This window comes from Palaemon carinicauda, chromosome 7, assembly GCF_036898095.1.
Source record: "Palaemon carinicauda isolate YSFRI2023 chromosome 7, ASM3689809v2, whole genome shotgun sequence".
In the NCBI taxonomy this organism is placed as follows: domain Eukaryota; kingdom Metazoa; phylum Arthropoda; class Malacostraca; order Decapoda; family Palaemonidae; genus Palaemon; species Palaemon carinicauda.
Genome location: NC_090731.1, coordinates 28015833 through 28035972, shown reverse-complemented (window position 1 = coordinate 28035972; position 20140 = coordinate 28015833). Strand labels below are relative to the sequence as shown.

Sequence of the window (20140 nt, the reverse complement as noted above, 5' to 3'; positions counted from 1 at the left end):
GAGACTTTGCTGCCAGTCCACCAGAAGGAGAGCAGCATGAGTTGAAGCATGCCTTCTGGCAGGTCCTGAATCTGATGAGGCAGCTCAATAGGTTTAAGGACCTGGAGACCGCCCCTCGCGAAGGCAAGGATACGGTCCTGGACCAAGTCTACGGCACTCAAAAACCCTCGAAGGCCAGTGCGGCTCTGCCCTGGTCCCAGGGGGTAAAGAGCACCAAAGACAAGGTTGAGGGCCAGCTTTCCGAACTCGCCTCCTCCAGCCATTCCTCTTCCGGTAACAAGCTCCTCCCACCTCCTCGTGTACAACAGAGGAGGTACTTTGAGATCATGGGGGAGCCTTGTTTAGCTCTTCCTCTCCACCACTCTGTGGAAGAGCTTACCAGGGGAGTTTCTCTTGAGAGACTGTCCACCCGGCAGGTGACATTCTCGGCTACAGAGATCCTGAGTCAGGAGAAGGTCGCAAAGTGTGCCATGCAGGCCACTTCATGGCTGGATGTCTGGCTGGAGTTCTCTGGGCATCCTGTTGTGATCAGAGGACCTGTCCAAGGAGAGCACCAGGAAGGCCAGAGACTTTCCTCCTTTCGGGCACACGCACCATTGAGTTTCTGGCCCACCAAGTTTTGAACTTGTGGGCAAACTCGATCTTGAAGCGTCGTGATGCGGTGGCCGAGAGGTTCCTCTTGAAGGTCCCAGCCGTGGATGTCTGCAAGCTGACACTCTTCCATCCTTGGAAAGAGCCTGTTTGAGCCCAAGGATGTGGAACAAACAGCTGAGAGGTGGAGGAAATCAAACCACGATTCTCTCCTCCAAAGGGCTCTTACATCCAGACCCTACAAGCCTCCAGCACCTCAACAACAACAGCCTCGTCAGTCTAAGACATCGAAACCGGCACCGGCAGCAAAGGCAATGGTGTCGAAACAGCAGCCCTTTCCTGTCAAAGACAAGAAGGGCGGAAAGTCCTCCAGGGGAGGCAGGAATCTTAGAGGGAGCGGCCGAGGCCGCAAACGCTAAGATTGGCAATCCCCCTGCATGTCCACCAGTGGGGGGATGCCTGCAAAGTTGCGCGTTCAGGTGGCAGCAACTTGGGGCCGATTCCTGGATGATCTCTGTGATCAGCCAAGGATATCGCATCCCATTCATAACATCTCTCCCTCCCCTGACAGCGAATCCAGTGTCGTTGAGCTCCTATGCCATGGGATCGGCAAAGGGGCTAGCCCTTCGGGCAGAAGTCGAGACCATGCTCAAGAAGGATGCTCTCCAGGAAGTCGTCGACAGCTCCCCAGGCTTCTTCAGTTGACTTTCTCGTAAAGAAGGCGTCTGGAGGCTGGAGACCCATCATCGACCTCTCAGCCCTGAACAAGTTTGTCAAACAAACTTCGTTTAGTATGGAGAGCAGACACAGACAGACTTGCAGTGAGACCGCAAGACTTCATGTGCACACTGGATCTGAAGGACGCGTACTTCCAGATCCCAATCCATCCGTCTTCCAGGAAGTACTTGAGATTCAGCCTAGACAACAAGATCTAGCAGTTCAAGGTGCTGTGTTTCGGTCTCTCCACAGCACCACAGGTGTTCACCAGAGTGTTCACCCTAATATCTTCGTGGGCACACAGGATCGGCATCCGTCTCCTTCGCTATCTGGACGACTGGCTGATCCTGGCAGACTCGGAGTCGCCCCTTCTTCGACACCGAGACAAGCTTCTGGGACTTTGCCAAGATCTAGGGATCATTGTAAATCTTGAGAAGTCGTCTCTGCTTCCATCTCAACGACTGGTATATCTAGGCATCATATTGGACACCAATCTCCACAAAGCCTTTCCATCAGACGACAGGATAGCAAGGCTGAGGAGGGTCGCAGATCCTTTCCTCAGACTAGAAGAGCTTCCAGCCCAATCTTGGTTACGTCTCCTAGGTCACCTGTCTTCCTTGGCCCGTCTAGTTCCAAACGGCCGCCTCAGGATGAGATCCCTGCAATGGCGTCTCAAGTCCCGGTGGAATCAAGGCAACGATTCCCCGGACATTCGAAAGGGAGTGGATCTTCTCGTCCTCCCCCCGGATTTGATGCTGTTCTTGGACGCGTCAAAAGAAGGGTGGGGGGCCCATGTTCTGAACCAAAGGATCTCAGGCCTATGGTCAGAATCAGAAAAGTACCTCCACATCAATCTGCTAGAAATGAAGGCCGTATATCTGGCACTTCAACAGATACTGGCGGGTCACTCCGTGGTGGTGGTGAGCGACAACACCACAGTAGTGGCTTATATCAACAAGCAGGGAGGTACCTTTTCACAACAGCTATCCCATCTTGCAGTAGAGATACTGAGATGGACCGAAGTCCACTCGATTCCACTATCAGCTTGCTTCATTCCGGGCAAAAGGAATGTGCTCGCCGACATTCTGAGCAGAGCATCGCAGATAGTGAGTTCCGAGTGGTCTTTGGATCCTCTAGTAGCCAACAAAGTCCTGACTTTGTGGGGTTCCCTGACAGTGGACCTCTTCGCGACAGCCTTGAACTTCAAGCTGCCACTGTACTGTTCCCCAGTCCCGAACCCCAAGGCACTCTGGCAAGATGCCTTTCAACAACGGTGGGACAACATCGACGTCTACGCCTTCCCACCGTTCTGTCTGTTGAGAAGGGTGCTCAACAAGACCAGACTATCGGTCAACCTGTCAATGACCTTAATAGCTCCACTATAGCATCATGCAGAGTGGTTCCTGGACCTTCTGCAGTTCCTGACGGAACTTCCGAGAGAACTTCCTCCACGACACGAGCTACTCAAGCAACCACACTGCAACATCTTCCACAAAGCCATAGCATCGCTTCGACTTCACGCCTAGAGACTATCCAGCATCTCCTCACAAAGAGAGGCTTTTCGCAACAAGTTGGGGAGAGGATGTCTCAACACCTCCGAAAGTCATCTGCAGGGGTCTACCAGGCAAAGTGGAGAGTCTTCTGTGGTTGGTGTCGTGGAAGAGGTATCTCTCCCCTCGATGCCACTATTCCAGCGATAGCGAAGTTTCTTGTATACTTGCGGGAGGAAATGCGCCTTTCGGTTTTGGCGGTGAAAGGCTATCGCTTAGCCTTAAGCCTGACCTTCAGGCTGAAAGGAATAGACATTTCTTCCTTGCTGGAACTTTCTTTGCTCATACGAAGCTACGAACTTACCTGCCCTCAGTTGGAAGTGAGACCTCCTCCATGGAACGTGGTTCGGGTCCTCAGGTCTCTTAAGAGACCCCCGTTCAAACCATTACGCCAGGCTTCTGATCGTCACCTGACTTGGAAGATGGTGTTCCTGCTCGCTCTGGCCTCAGCCAAGCGTGTCAGTGAACTTCATGGTCTCTCGTACAATGTCGCCCATTCAAGGGGAGGGGGGGAGGTAACTTTCAGGTTTGTCCCTGAGTTTGTAGCCAAGACTCAAAATCCTGGAGTTCCGGACCCACGGTTTGACTCCTTCAGGATTTCGAATATTCGTTCTGTAACAGGTGACCCAGACCATCTCCTACTATGCCCAGTAAGGAGTATGAGGCGTTATCTTAAAAGAACAGCTGCAGTTCGTCGTCGTGTGCAAGCCCTGTTTTTTTAGCACAGGAAGGACGAAGAGGAGGGTCACCAAGAATACCATCTCGCTTGGATTCGGAGGGTCATCCATCATGCCCTGAATCCAGACCCTCCTCCGTCACGTCGCCCTAGAGCACACGATGTCAGAGGCATTGCTACATCCCTGGCATTCAAGAGAAACATCTCTGTGACGCAGGTGCTACAAGCTGGGGTCTGGAAGCGTCAAACAACCTTTACAGCCCACCACCTGCAGGACATGACCCACAGGAGTCTCGATACATTCTCTGCCGGCCCTGTGGTGGCTGCACAACAGCTGGTCTAACCTCAGGCTCCTTAATGGACAGGTAGCAGAAGGTTGAGGGCATTGTTACCCGGTTTTAGTCTGCATGAATGAAAAAGTATGTTTGGCCCTTACTCTTTTCTTCATCCTCCCCTCTCTTGGGGAAAGCAGCATTCTGGGTTCTCTGCATAGCTGACCTCAAATCACTGCAGGTAAACCATGCTTCCTTGTGTTCCTAGTATTAATATAATACAGTTGCGTCCCCCATACCCTGACGAGGTGGTATTGGGAACGTCCTAGCCTAGAATTCCATCTAAAGGACTTCAGGTCAACTTCCTAGGACGAGTCACACTTCATTCCTTCACACACAAGATTATGTAGGCCGCACGTTCCTTGCATAGCAAGGTGCTAGCGAGGTGCAGGGACTCCTTTTCTCAAGTGCTACTCACTCGGATTCTGAGTCCTCGGGCAAAAGCCAAAGCCAGTAAGGCTGGGACTTTCCACCCTACCTAAGGGTTGTCACCCTATGTAAATAGCGACTACATAAAACCCACCGCATTAGAAAATATGGTATAAATATGACAAATTCGGAGATAATTTGTATTTTTCCTAACCATACAAACCTTAGCTATTTACACATATTTGTCCACCAGCCCTGTCCCCCATGAAGTCCTACCTCTAAGCGAAGTGAATCAGTTCACTGGTGTGTGAGGGGGAAGGGGTAGCTAGCTACCCCTCCCCTACCCCCCCTCGGTAACTAGCGAGAGGGTAGTTAACCCTCGTTAAAAATCTATTGGCTCGTCATTCAGCTACGCCGAAAGTAATACCCTATGTAAATAGCTAAGGTTTGTATGGTTAGAAAAAATACAAACTATCTCCGAATTTGTCATATTTATTCCAAATTTTCTACTGCGGTGGGTTTTATGTAGTCGCTGAGCATGATTTCATCTAAACAGTAGCCTTCCCAGTATTTTCTGTCTGTCAATCTTGTTTTGTTTTACCTTAATAAGATTTAAAGTTTGCAAAACTTATGAATTTAGGCTAGGCTTAATCAGAAATAGAGACTATTGAGAAGAATAACGGCAGAAAGTTTTGTTCTAAGCACACTGAATATCAGAATAACTTTACTTCTAGTTACATAACTTTAGAGTAGGTATCGAGTTGAAAATCATTAAGCTCTGGCTTATAGCCTATAATGTACTGTGCTTTACTCTGATCTCTCTGTAAGGATGTGATACTTGAGAGAATGTGATTTCAGACTAAATTTAGATTTCATGTGGATTTCTTCCCAGAATTGTATAACTATGGCAAAGAAATACTCTGTCAAACCGTGTGTATTTAGCCTGCCTTAGCACACACACAAAAGCCTTATGACTGAACCTCTGGCATAGAGTAATTCAAGTATGGGAGATTTCAAGAACAATCCCATTTGGATTATCATGCCCAACATGTAGTAGGCAGTAATATGGATCTGTTGGGCCACGGGTCTATGTTACTTTCCCTGGCATACCTCGCTGCCATTCTATTTGCTATCTTCTTACTTAATTGTTCAATTTTCTTATTCCAAATTTTCTGCTCTTTAATTAAAAACATATCCGGCTTAACAGTTCCTTTAAAAAGATTATACAGGACTGTATAATACTGTATCTATGATCATAATCAGCTTCTTGCAAAGATTTTAGGAATGGATTCCCTTCTTGTAATATGAATGCTACACTGTTCTTACCATATACAAACTTTTTGTCCATTAAAATAGGGAATGGGTTCAGTGCAATTTTGATAAAATAGGGAATGTCTTCAGTGCAGTCTGAAACATCTATTTAATTTGTTAATGAGGTAGTTAACAACTGATGGTACCAATAGGAGAGTAGCCCCACCCAACCTGCTGTCAAAAACATCACTTTTGTCTTCGACAGCAATGAGGTGATGGGAGTGCAATAAATATCAAACCCATTGGTTATCATATGCCAGATATTTCATTCCAGACTGCATCCTATTCAGGGGAGAAAGAGTCCCCCATAGATCACATACCAGGTACGTACCAAGTATGGGCTTGGCCGTATCAGCATGTTCATCACTATGATGGACTGATAGGGGGTTGCTGGTGTTATCCCCCTTGCTCCCGTACAGAACCAGGGAGACTGGCATAATCCAGGGAAGAAAAAGAACCAGTCTGTTCAGTTTTAGGGGACATGCTACCCTCCAGTAAGTGAGTCTCCCTATTTTAAAGGATGAAAGGTTTGTATATACATCAGCATCATCATCTCCTCCCACACCTATTGACGCAAAGGGCCTTTGTTAAATTTCGCCAGTCGTCTCCATCTTGAGCTTTTAAATCATTGCTTCTCCATTCGTCATCTACTTCACATTTCATAGTCCTCAGCCATGTAAGCCTGGGTCCTCCAACTCTTCTAGTGTTTTGTGGAGCCGAATTGAAAGTTTGGTGAACTAATCTCTTCTTTAACAGAAATGTGGGTGGGGCTATGTGGCCACGTGCACCCCATATCATTCACTATCTTGTTAACGAATTGAGTGGCTGTTTCAGCTTAAGCTGAAGATATTCCTTATTTTAAAGACATTTATTTAAAGACATCCCTTAATTTAAAGACATTCCTTATTTTAAAGGACTCTGGTTTGTGTATCTGGGAAAAACACAAGTTAATAATAAAATTTCTTGTTTTATAATATTGCAATGTACTGTACTTAAGGATCTACAGCTAATAGAATATATATTTATTCTCTATTAACTTGCCAGGTTATGTTTAACACCATATTGCTTGGTTAACAGGTTACCTTGTTCTTTACAAGCCTATGGTAAGCTATGAATATATAGTACAGTACATATTGTTTACTGTACAATACTGTATTGCACTAGATTTCTTTCAGAAGCAGGTCTTCTGAAAAATATTTAACTTTTATGACATTCAATATTTATGATTTTAATTGAATACTCTTTAATTTTTTATTTTATTTAATTTTTTACTTTTGTATACATAAATTAAATGTTACCGGCGTCAATGACCTTAGATGTCAGGATGCCTGAAAACTTTAAATCATTCATTCATTCATTCATTCAAGCATTTCACATTATTCTTCATAATCTTGTTCTTTTTATTCCTTAACGTAAGCACTTTTTTATGTTTATAAATAATATGTAAACCACAATACATTGTATTTCATTGCTATTAAACTCAGATTTGCTTATTGTATTCTTAAAGTAATTTTTTCAATATTAAACTTACCCGATGATCATATAGCTGTCAGCTCTGCTGCCCGACAGAAAAAACCTACGGGCGGAATACGCCAGCGATCGCTATACAGGTGGGGGTGTACATCAACAGCGCCATCTGTCAAGTAGGTACTCAAGTACTCGATGTCAACATAGAACCAATTTTCTCTCTGTCGTGCCACTGGCAAGACCTACTAAATACGCTGTCCCTAACTGGATTTGTTTTCACAACGATTTGGTGAAGTACACTATTCCAGTTTTGAGCTTTCGCTATGCAGGGGTTTTTTCTTCATTTCAAAACTTGAACTCGTTTTGGATAGATTTAATTATGGTGACGAAGAGAGTATGGACTCTCTTTCACTTTTAAATGGCCGACCCTTCCCTTAGACGGAAGTGTGTTTAGGTTTTTGGTAATTCTGCTTAACACGTTATAGATCTATTTATTTTATATCTCTCCGCCTTTATAGGCCTCTTCGATTAACTTTCCATTTATTATAAACTTATAAAAAATAAATTTTTATGTTTGTTTATATGCGACCTTTCCTAAGAGTAGGCGGTCCTAACTTGGAACCGAAGTTAATTAACATTGAGCCCGTTATATCGTATTTAACCTTTAAAGAATTTAATACTTTTTTAATTTTAATGTTTTATGAAAGAATTTCTTTGATAGTCTCGTACTGTTTTCAAAGATGAACTAACGTTTAGTTTTTTAGTCTACGCAGTTGTTGACGTTCAGAACGTTCAACATGCGCTCTATCGTTACGATAGAGAGAGAGTGTATCACGGTTTCACTTTGCAGTAAGAGTAAACCGATTCTAGCGTTTCGTTCATTCTTTCTTAGATTAAATGGTTTAAATTCTAAATTAAAGGAACTTTTTATTTGGAAAACCTTTCAGTTTTTTCCTTTAGCATATAACATGTTTTAACGATATATAATTGGGCTCTTCTCTCAGGTGGGAAATCAAGAGAGAAGAGAGAGAGAGATAGAGACGGAGGGAGAGAGAGGAGAATAAACGTTTCGTTCAAGCGGGTAACGTTGTTCTCGTTTTACTCTCCTCCCTAGTCGCTGTAGGGGAAGAAGGTAAAACGTTTCTAGGGTTTTATTCTTGTTCCCAGGCTTTGTACGGTGAGAGATTGTAAACGTAGTTTTTTTTTTTATCTAGTGTTTAGTCTCTTTTCCAGCCACTGAATTCTTTATCTTTATTTATGTTTTTCTGTTGCATTGTAAGACTGTTTTCGCAATTACTACCTTTTAATGAAGGATAGGATTGCGTGTTTCAGGTAGAAATCAGTTAAAGTTTCGATTTCAGTGAAATAAGTGCAAAACAGAAAATCAAAAGTGATAAAGTGATATGCGCATAGTGTTACAGTGTTGCGTCCGAGGGTTCGTCTGTTCGTGCCAGTCGTTCACCTAGTCCGGGACCTCTTACAAGCTCCCAAGCCCAGGGGAGAAGTAATGTTGAACGACTTATGGGTTCCACAGGCCTTGATCAACGAACAGACGTTTTTCCCTCCGTGGTTTCGGGCGTATCTACCCAAGATCGCCCCACCCACACAAAGACGAGAGAGCCCATTTATTCCTCGTCTGCGGAAGAGGTTTCTCGTAAGAAACCATGGACCACATCTTGCAGCTTTTTAAGTGCAAGTCGGTCCCTTCCGCGCAAGTCCAACGGCCTAGGTGTAGCCACTGGGTCAGTTCGGACTCGCTGCAGTCATCCGACGACTGCACACCTCCCAAGAGAGGCAAGGTGGTACCGCAACAGGCAGTAACTCCGTCTGTTGCCGCACCAGCTGTTTTAGACCCTCAGTCACAACGGACAGTAGCTCCGTCTGTTGCCGTTTTTGTAGACCCTAAGTGGTCTTTACTGCAGTCTATGCAGACTCAGTTAGCTGCGGTTATGCAGGAGTTTCGTGCGGAGAAGGTTGACACTGCCACTCCGGCTGCGGAGAGCTCCACCTCCGATGCGCAATCGCCCCTGCCAGACGCATGTTGACGTTAGCCGACGTGCGGCACCCTCCGTTAACATGCGTGAGCTACCGCATCAGCAGTGGGAAGGTGGAGTCAAGCTGCCGTGTTTTGACGCGATGCGTTAGTTTCCGCAACCCACGGCAGTCCCCACCACTCACCACCACTCCGCTTTGGTTGTTGCCTGCTCCCACACTCCGACTGCGGAGAAGGTTGACGATGCACCCGTTTGCCTACAACCTGCCACGGTTGTGCGCTCAGCATGGCTGCCTGCTCCCACACTCTTGTTGTGAGAGCTCCTCCACCCATGCGCAGACGACCCTGCCAGACGCATGCTGACTCCCACAGACACACGGAGCACTCCGTTGCCGTGCGTGAGCTACCACAAGCTGCCGTGTTTTGACACGGTGTGTCAGCCTCCGCAACCCACTGTGGTTACCGCCACTCGCCCGCAGCAGACTAGTCAGTCAGGAGTTGAGGCTTCCCCACACAGCTTTGGTTGTTGCCAGCTCACAGACTGTCAAGCAGTTACATGACGTTGCCTTCTGGTCTGCTACTAATGCACCAGTGCTGTATGTCCTCACGCCCTGTTGTGGATGACAGTTCAGTTTTTGACAGTTCACAGACTATCAAGCAGTTACATAACGTTGCCTTCTGGTCTGCTGCTTATGCACCAGTGAGAACCTCACTGAGATAACCTAGCTTTTCTCGGACATGGTTCCTGTAGATGAGAAAGTGCTGTTCTCCCTCCTACTGATATTCCTTTGAGGACTCTGTCATTTGGAGAGGAGCCTTAAGCTGCTTAGCCTCCTATGGACTTTAATTAAAGCATAACAAGGCTTCCAGGGATGGTAACTGGTTCCGCTTCAGTCGCTAACCCCGTCTGTTGCCACACCTGCTCCCATAGACCCTAATGGGCTTTGTTGCAAGACATGCAGTCCAAGCTTGTGTCCTTGATAGAGTATTTTTTACGGAGAAGAACCTTCTGGCCAACAACCTTCCTACCGGTTGGTTGTGCGCCCTGTTGACGCTGAGGTATCCTACTCGCGTCCGCCAGTTGAGGTGGTTCCTCCACCGATGCGACCCAGTGTGGGTTGCCAGTCGCACGTTGACGTTAAGCGACTCTCGGAGGTGGTTGTGGACGTTCAGTGTGTCACTAGGAAGACGTTCAACAACCAGCAGAGGTGACTTGTTGTGACACAGTGCGGCAACCTCAGCAACCCGGTAGGGGGTTGACTGCACAACCCAGACAGTCTAGACAGTTTCGGGTTGACGCTGTACTTCCTCGCGTCCCCATGGTTGACAGTTCACAGACTGTGCAGCAGTACCATGATATTGTGTCCGGCTCCGTCACGCATCCACCAGTGCGACCGGATTCAACAAGTCAGACGTTGCCCACTCCGTTGCCGTTTCCTCATCAGTTTCGGATGAGGAACCCTCTGATGAGGACATTGCTGAACAAGACGAACAACCCCCAGCCCTGCTATCCATCCAGAAGATGCTGAAGAAGGAACGCTGCCCTGTCAGGCTGTGGATGAGTCTGGTTAGGACACTGTCATCCGTGGTTCATTTTGTGTCACTTGGAAGACTACACCTCCGTCCTCTTCTGTATCATCTAGCTTTTCACTGGAAAAGGACAAGACGCTACAAGCGGTGTCGATCCCGGTTTCCGGAAAGATAAAGTCTGGTCTGACTTTGTGAAAGGACTTTATCAACCTTTGAAAGGGTCTTCCCCTGACTGTTCAGACTCCCAACCACGTTCTCTTCTCGGACGCATCGGACGTAGGCTGGGGTGCGACATTAGGCGGTAGGGAATGCTCGGGATTATGGAACTCGAGTCAAAGGACAATGCATTTCAACTGCAAGAAGCTACTGGCAGTACGTCTGACCTGGAAAAGCTTCAGGTCTCTCCTTCAAGGCAAAGTGGTGGAGGTGAACACGGACAACACCACCCTGCTTTGACGTACATCTCCAAGCAAGGAGGGACCTACTCTCTGACATGGTACGAGTTCGCAAGAGACCTCCTCACCTGTTCAACAGGTCTAGACTTTTCACTAGTAACGAGGTTCATCCAAGGCAACTTGAATGTCATAGCAGATTGTCTCAGTAGGAAGGGACAAATAATTCCAACAGATTGGACCCTCCACAAGGATGTATGCAAGAGACTTTGGGCCACCTGGGGCCAGCCAACCATAGATCTCTTTGCAACCTCGATGACCAAGAGGCTCCCAATACTTTGCTCACCTATCCCGGACCCAGCAGTAGTTCATATAGATGCCTTTCTACTAGATTGGTCACATCTAGATCTATATGCATTCCCTCCGTTCTAGATTGTCAACAAGGTACTGCAGAAGTTCGCCTCTCACGAAGGGACAAAGTTGACGCTAGTTGCTTCCCTCTGGCCCGCGAGAGAATAACTCACCGAGGTACTTCGATGGCTAGTAGACGTTCCCAGAACACTTCCCCTAAGGGTGGACCTGCTACGTCTGCCACGCGTAAAGTAGGTACTCCAAGGCCTCCACGCTCTTCGTCTGACTGCCTTCAGACTATCGAAAGACTCTCGAGAACTAGAGGTTTTTCGAAGGAGGCAACCAGAGCGATTGCTAGAGCAAGGAGAACAGCCACCCTTAGAGTCTACCAATCGAAGTGGGAAATCTTCCGAAACTGGTGCAAGTCAGTATCCGTATCCTCGACCAGTACCTCTGTAACTCAAATAGCTGACTTCCTCTTATATCTGAGGAAAGAACGATCTCTTTCAGCTCCCACTATCAAGGGTTACAGAAGCATGTTGGCATCAGTCTTCCGTCACAGAGGCTTAGATCTTTCCAACAATAAAGATCTACAGGACCTCCTTAAGTCTTTTGAGACCACGAAGGAGCGTCGTTTGGTTAAACCTGGTTGGAATTTAGACGTGGTTCTAAGATTCCTTATGTCAGACAGGTTCGAACCGCTTCAATCAGCCTCCCTGAAAGATCTCACCTTTAAGACTCTTTTCCTGATATGCTTAACCACAGCTAAAAGAGTCAGTGAGATTCATGCCTTCAGCAAGAACATCGGATTCTCATCCGAAACGGCTACATGTTCTACAACTTGGTTTTCTAGCCAAACACGAGCTGCCTTCTCGGCCTTGACCAATATCGTTCGATATTCCAAACTTATCGTATGGTTGGAAATGAACTAGAAAGAGTATTATGTCCTGTAAGAGCTCTTATTTTCTATTTTAAAAACCTTTACGAGGCCCGTCTGAAGCTTTATGGTGTTCAGTTAAGAATCCATCTTTGCCTATGTCAGAGAATTCTTTATCCTATTTTATCAGACTGTTAATACGAGAAGCTCATTCCCTTCTGAATGAGGAAGACCAAGCTTGGCTGAAGGTAAGGACACACGAAGTTAGAGCTGTCGCAACTTCCGTGGCCTTTAAACAAAATAGATCTCTGCAAAGTATATTCGACGCAACCTATTGGAAAAGCAAATCAGTGTTCGCGTCTTTTATCTTAAGAATGTCCAGTCTCTTTACGAGAACTGCTACACTCTGGGACCATTCGTAGCAACGAGTGCAGTAGTGGTGGGGGCTCCACCACTACAATTCCCTAATTCCAGAACCTTTTTAATCTTTCTCTTGAAATATTTTTGGGTTGTCCGGAAGGCTAAGAAGCCTTTCGCATCCTACTTGATTTGGCGGGTGGTCAAAGTCATTTCTTGAGAAGCGCCTAGATTAGAGGTTTTGATGAGGACCTTTAGTATGGGTTGCAACCCTTCATACTTCAGCTCCTAGGAGTCGCTCAGCATCCTATGAGGATCGCGAGGCTCAGTAAGGAAGACGTACTTAAAAAGGCAGAGTAATTGTTCAAGTCGTCTTCCTTACCAGGTACTTATTTATTTTATGCTTGTTATTTTGAATAACTGCTAAAATGAAATACGGAATACTTAGCTCATAATAATGTCAACATGTAGTGCTGGTCTCTACCCACCCCCCTGGGTGTGAATCAGCTGTATGATCATCGGGTAAGTTTAATATTGAAAAATGTTATTTTCCTTAGTAAAATAAATTTTTGAATATACTTACCCGATGATCATAAATTAAAGGACCCACCCTTCCTCCCCAATAGAGACCCAGTGGACAGAGGAGAAAATTGGTTCTATGTTGACATCGAGTACTTGAGTACCTACTTGACAGATGGCGCTGTTGATGTACACCCCCACCTGTATAGCGATCGCTGGCGTATTCCGCCCGTAGGTTTTTTCTGTCGGGCAGCTGAGCTGACAGCTATATGATCATCGGGTAAGTATATTCAAAAATTTATTTTACTAAGGAAAATAACATTTTTTTTCCAGAGAGGCCCTTAAAATCATTATTGGATATGTCGTCCATCCCAACCAAGGTAATATAAGGAGACTGCAGTGGCATATTTGTAACGTGTATAATTAGCTACTACAGTACTTCACAAGTGCCACACCGTAGTCCATTGTCAACCAGAATTGTAATGCCTCTGTCTTCTGTGTTGGAGCCAAAGCCCACCATTTCCTTCTTCGGTGTTGGCGGAGCCATACCTTTCACTGAAGTTGCACCTTCTATCACCAATTTCAACATTCTAATTCTTGCTCCCATCTTCCAACATTGGCATAATATGAATATTTGTAATCACTACTGTTATTTCAGAATCAACAAATATTTCCATGGAATGAATCTAAAATCCTTGTTGCTTACAAAGCTGACCTATTCAGAATAGAATGCCATGACAGGAAAAATAGAAAATGGACAAAAATATCAGAAAAAAAGTATATGCTTGTAATCAGTGATGCTGGTCAGAAGAGCAAAAGCATTGTTGTACCGGTGGTATACACTTTAATCATCAATATCAGCATTATAGTTCAACAGTGATGGGATGAAGAATACGTTCAGGTGCTGAGTATCATGATAATGTATTACAGCCTATGGAAGTGCGAAAAGGAAATCGTGTATTGAATTGTGCAGTGGAAGTTGATTATTGGAATGGAGTACTTGAAAAATGGCCAAATGGAATTCTGTACCTTACTTGGAAAAAGACTCACTTCTAAAGGTTGAAGATTTCAGAAGCTCTTTAACTACCAGAGAGAAGAGTAGTTATCCAGAAAGGGTGTAGCAGAAGATCTAGCAGTTGTGTAACCAATACCATACTCTCCGGGGATACTGAAGCAACAGGAACAAGACCTAAACCTAATTCTCTTAGTTTCCAGTGATATGGGAAAAGAAAGAAAAAAAGAGAAACTCAAATGTAAATGTGAGTACAGGTACTTTATTATCAGATACATAAAATATTTGATTCCATAAATACATTGCAGGCACTGAACCTATCCAATCAAAATTTTGCTGCGAGAGGAGTCCCCAGGTTGGTGGAGTCCAACATCATGTCTTATTTGCTGTGCTGCCCATATCAGGATCTTTTTTAAAGCTAGCAATGGCTTTATTTCTTAATTTAAAGGAGCTGTTATAATGTACGTTACCAAGACCAACAATCTTATCACTGTTAACTACTAAAAGCAGCAAAATTCCTTGAGTACTTTCTTTAGGAATTTCAAAATTCAAAGGTTTAGTTGTTCCGTAATCGAAATACAAACCACGCTATTTACATTGGGTTTACCTTTCGGAGTAGCTGAAATGGCAAGCCATTAGAATTTAACAAGGGTGTATTATCCCCGCGCTAGTTTGCAGGGGGGTAGGGGAGTGGTAGCTAGCTACCCCTCCCCCCCACACACCGGTGAACCACTTCACTTCACTTTTGGCTCGGACAATGGACAGACGTCTCTGTCTTTGTCCTCGCTTGGCAGCCATTGTTTGTTTTGTCTTTACTTAATCACTTACTTTTCTTTTACTCAATATATATGTAAAAATTTTTTTTCGTGTTTATGTATATATTTGAGTATAGAAATCAGTAAGTTTCCATTTCAGATTTGTGCTTGTGTGTGTAGTGTACGATATCTCCGTGGAGCCCTCGGCAGTTAGGCCACCATGGTGTAATGTCATGGGTCGCGATCGAGTTGACCACGGTCCTTCTCTCTCTCTCTCTCTCTCTTTGAGGTCGTTCACCCTTTTACTACGTTACTTTTACTACGTCTGAGTAGCTTCCTTCCCGTGTTGGTGGGGTTGCTACGCCGTACGTTTTGTCTCAATTAGTTTATGAATCTAATTGTATTTGTTGTTTTTTCAGCTTTGTAGAACGATTCTTTTCGGAGTTTTCGTTCTTTTTTTAGTGTTCATTCATTTTTAAATTACATAATTACATAGTTACATAATTATATTTGTTATAATTCTGTATTGGTTACAGCTCTCCTTCCGTGAGTGTAAGTGGTTGTGAGGGCACGTGCCTGTTGTGTAATTCTTGTGTTCCTTTCCCTCGGGATTCCTCTTCGGAGTCTTCCCGGGGGAATGAATGTTAACTAATGATTTTTGTTTTTATTTTTCACATTTACCGATCTAGTTCGTTTCTGTAATGTGATAACTGAGTGAGCTGTCTTGTTGAGGCTTGGGGATTCGGCTGTTGCTGCCTCCCCTATAGATCTTCGTCAGGGCCGTGACTCCTTCTCCTGGAAGTACTCCCGTGATGATTGACAGCTCTCCAGTTCATTTTAGAACACTCAGGAGGCTCGCCTCCTTGGGTGGGTAACTTTCCTTTCGAGGGAAGTTTTCCTGTCCAGGCTTGAGTTTTTCCCCTTGGGGGGGTTCTTCTCTTGCCTTTTTTTCATGCGACTTTTCTCTTGGTGCTGAGCGGTCACACCTGCAGTTACGCTCAAGGGGCTGGGCAACTGCAGGAGCTCCTCTTCGGAGGATTGCTCTTTTTAGGTCACTGGCTGACCTGTCTCTTCTCCGAAGTGTTTCTCTTTCGTTCGCGAGAGAGTACACTCATAGAGACTCCTCTTCGGAGAACTCTTCTATTGTTGTTGCTGTTGGGTGCCTTCGCCGTAAAGCTCACCGTCCACTACGTCGTAAGGGCCTCCCATCTCCCTATAAGGGTGCTAAGAGGCGCCTTTTTGAATCTCCGTATGCAGCCTGCAGCTCCTTCCTCTTTAGATCTCTCCGGGGATCGATCTCCAACGCCTTCTTGACCTTCCGCCCCTGGTGCAGATGGACAGCAGTCTTACCTCGTCTTACGACGGACAACGGTCTTACAACGGACGACGGTCCCTTCGAAAAGGTTGCCTCCCACGGGGGTGCTACCCTTGCGTGTCAGGGTTCCCCTGCGCGCCCTTCTGCAGTGTTCTCTCCTGCTCATTGTTAGCGCACAGGCGCTCTCCTGCTCAGTGTTAGCGCACAGGCGCTCTCCTGCTCATCAGCGTTTTCCTGATCGCTAGCGCTCTCCTGTTCGCCAGCTCTCTCCTGTTCGTCAGCACTCTCCTGATGATCGTCGCTGCTGTTCCTGTTGGTTCCTGATACGCGCCCTGTGCGCCCACGTTCGCCCACGCAATCTAGAACTTCGGTTCATTTCTTGGACAAGGACTCTTCTTCTACGCACAGGATTCCACGCGTTGCCTTCTGCGTGCCAGCAATCACCAGCTCGCCAGCGACCACAGACGCGTTAACGTTCGCCTGCTCGTCAGCGATCTCCTGCGCGTCAGCGATCTCCTGCGCGTCAGCGATCTCCTGCTCGTCAACGATCGCCATCGATCTGCCACGCGTGTCAGGTCCCCTGGGCACCATCAGTATCGATCTAGCGCTCGCCTGCTGTGGACGATCTCCGGTAGCTGAGTCTTGCCGTAGATGTTCCTCCTACTCGCCAGCCCTCACCTTTACTTCTGTCCTTCTGTGCGCCAGCTTTCTTCAATCGCCAGCGCACATCTGCGCGCCCTTTCCTGCCATGCACCGATGGGTGACAACTGTGCCTGTGCGACCGCACGCCCACGTGTCCGCGCACATGCGCTCCAATGTTCGCCCGCGCGCGAAGCAACTGTATTCCGTCGCGCGGACCGACGGTGTTCCGTCGCGCGGACCGACGGTGCTCCGTCGCGCGGACCGACGGTGCTCCGCCGCGCGGACCGACGGTGCTCCGCCGCGCGGACCGACGGTGCTCCGCCGCGCGGACCGACGGTGCTCCGCCGCGCGGACCGACGGTGCTCCGCCGCGCGGACCGACGGTGCTCCGCCGCGCGGACCGACGGTGCTCCTCCGCGCGAACCGACGGTGCTCCGCCGCGCGAACGTCGGCTCAATTCCTGCAGTATCCATTGCTCGCCTACGGGTCATCACTCGCCTGTGAACTTTCTGATTCCGACCACCAGCTCTCGCCCTTCCTACCACGCTCGCCCTCCTACTGCACTCCCTGGCGCACTTTCGTCTGCGCTCCTGCGTGCCCACGCATGGGCGCTTCCACGTTCGGCCACGCGCAAACCATTGATTTACCATCGCGCGAGCGCCAGGGCGATTGCGACCGCGATTCCCGTCTGGGTTTCGCAACTGGCGAGTTGTTTGGAGCGTATTTCCAGAACACGGTCTTCACCCCATAAATGCAGAGCATGGCACATGCAAGAGCAAGAAGAATCTTCAGGGAGGTCTGAGCAACATTCTTCTTTCCAGAACCTGGGTTAGCCCTTCCTCGTCATTCCCTGGAAGGGTCTTGCCAGGAAGCTTTCCGTTCGAGATTTCTCTGTCGGGCAAGTGGTGACTGGTTTAGCCCTTCCTCTTCTCCATCTCATGGAAGGGGCTTACCAGGTCCTTTCTCTCCTCGGTTGCGACCCGAGGTTTTGTACAAGGAAGCTCCAGGAAGATCATGGGTACTTTCCTCCTCTCGGGCTCGAGCACCTTGGCGTCTCGTCGCCAAGTTTCGAACTTGCGGGCAAGCTCGATGTTGGACCATCTAGACGCAGTGACCGAGAGCTTCCTCTCTGGTGTCTCATCCGTGGATGTCGACAAGCTCAGACACACTTCCATCCTTGGGAAGAGCTTGTTTGTGCGCAAGGACAGAGACATGGACAGCGGTTGTGCGGAGGAAGTCGACTTCCGTTTTCACTCCTCCAAGGCGCTTTCTTCCAGACCCTGCAGGCCTCCAGCGCCTCTTCTTTCAGCCTCGTCGGCCTAGTTATCGGACCGGCTATGGCAGCTAAGACAAGGTGTCCAATAGCAGTCCCCTCCTGTCAGAGACAGGTAGCACGGGAGGCTCTCCCGGGGGGGGCATAATCCTAGAGGGAGCGGTAGAGTTCACAATCTCTATGATTGGCAACTCCCCCTTGCAGGTCTCACGCTGGGAGGATGCCTAAGGTTACTCATCCGGATAACAGCTTCCCGATGCCGATTCCTGCACGATCTCCGTGATCAGCCAAGGATATCGCGCCTCGCTCTTACCATCTCTCCGTCTCTGTCAGCGAATTCAGTGTCACTGAACCTCTATGCCATGGGGTCGGCAAGAGTTTTGCCCGTTTGGGCAGAATGATCCATGCCTTAGGAGAAGGTCCTCTATAGGGTCGTCGGCGGCTTCACCCCCCGGCTTCTTCAGTCGATCCTTTCTCGTAGGAAAGCATCCGAGATGGGAATTCCGTCGTCGGCCTCTCAGCTCTGATCAAGTTTGTCGAACAAACTTCGTCCAGCGTGGAACAGCAGAATCGATCAGACTGGTAACGAGGCGGCAGGACTCCTTAAGCCCTGGATCGGAAGGATGGGTACTTCCAGTTTCCATTCCATCCATCTTCCAGGAAGCTCTTGGAATTCAGCCTAGACTTGAGGTGCGGTGTGGCGATCCCACCGCGGCATCGCAGGTTTTTCCCCAGAGAACTCTCCCTGCTTTCCTCATGGCCGCTCAGGAGCAGGCTTCCGCCCCCTTCGCCTTTTGGAGGTCTGGTCAACTCCGGTAGGCTCGGTTTCGACCTTCTTCAACGCCGGGACAAGCTTCCGGGTCCTTACCATGAATGAGGGATCATGGTAATTTGCTAGGAGCCTTCTCTACTTCTGCCTCAACATCTGGAGTATCTAGCCATGATATTGAGTCAACGGCCTTACCACGTTGGAAACACCGCTTCTCGTCCGATCAGCGAAGTTAAGCAACGTTGGGTCTGGTCAGTACTTGGATGGGTGACCGCCTGGGGACGCCAGATGCTATTGCCTCCTTCTCCGAGCCTTCCCTTCAGTTGACTGTGGCAAGGCTGAGGAGAGTCGCAGTACCTGTTCTCAGTCAAGCAGAGCTTTCAGCCCTACCTTGGAACGTTTCCTGGGTCACTTTTCCTCATTGACCCGTCTAAAGTCGCGAACGGTCGCCTCAGGATAAGTTCCCTGTGGGGCGGCCCAAGTTCCGGTGGTATCAAAGCAACGATTAACCGGACTTTCTGGCCCCTATAGGACCAGCGGAACGTTTAGACCTGCGATGGGTGTTGACCTATGGAACCTCTTGATGGGAATGGATATTCTCGTCCTTTCCCCACATTTTGATGCTGTTCTTGGACTCGTCAAAGAAAAGGGGGGGGGGGGGTGGCATGTTCCGGTTCAGGCCTATGGTCAGGACCTGAAGGATACCTCTCCATCAGTCAGGCAGGCTTAGGGGCCGTAGTCTGGCCTCTCTACAGATCCTACAGTTCCTGCTGAGTCGCTCCGTGCGCGACGACTCCATGGTACTGGCGTATTCCAACCAGCAAGGGATGCATTTTCATACCTTCGCATCTTGCAGTAGAGATACTGAGATGATCCAAGGTCCTCTCAATACGACTATCGGCTCGCTCATTCCAGGCAGAGGAATGTTCTCTCCGACTATGTGAGCAGAGCCTCGCAGATAGAGAGTACCTGGGGGTCTTTGGCCTTTGGTAACCAGCAAGTCCTGGCCTGGGGGACCTGATCGCGACAGCCTGGAACTTCAAGCTTTGGCAAGATGCTTTCTGGTGATGGTGGGACAACATCGACGCCTGCGTCTTCCCACCATTGTTGTCTGTTGAGAATGGGTCTCAACAAGACCAGGTTGTCTGTCAACCTTTCGATGGCCCTGAGAGCTCCACTGTGACTATACGCGGAACGGTTTCTGGACCCTCTGCTTCCCCTGACGGAACTCTCGGGAGAGCTTCTCCCGCGGCACAGGCTACTCAAACAACCACACTACAACATCTTTCACGAGCCATGACATCGCTTCGGCTTCACGCCTGGAGACACTACGCCGCCTCCTC

The 20140-nt window shown here is 47.9% G+C and overlaps 1 long non-coding RNA gene and 1 other non-coding gene across 3 annotated transcripts in view; both read left to right on the top strand.

Annotated features, from left to right (window-relative positions):
• Nucleotides 1-20140, top strand: part of LOC137643906 (uncharacterized) — a 67470-nt gene that overhangs the window by 23890 nt on the left and 23440 nt on the right. For both annotated transcript variants that reach the window (XR_011045091.1, XR_011045090.1), the window contains exon 3: nucleotides 13366-14291. This is a non-coding gene — a long non-coding RNA (uncharacterized lncRNA). The remainder of the gene's footprint in view (nucleotides 1-13365; nucleotides 14292-20140) is intronic.
• On the top strand, nucleotides 18979-19097 carry LOC137644684 (5S ribosomal RNA). The gene has a single exon (XR_011045174.1). It is a non-coding gene; the product is annotated as a 5S ribosomal RNA (ribosomal RNA).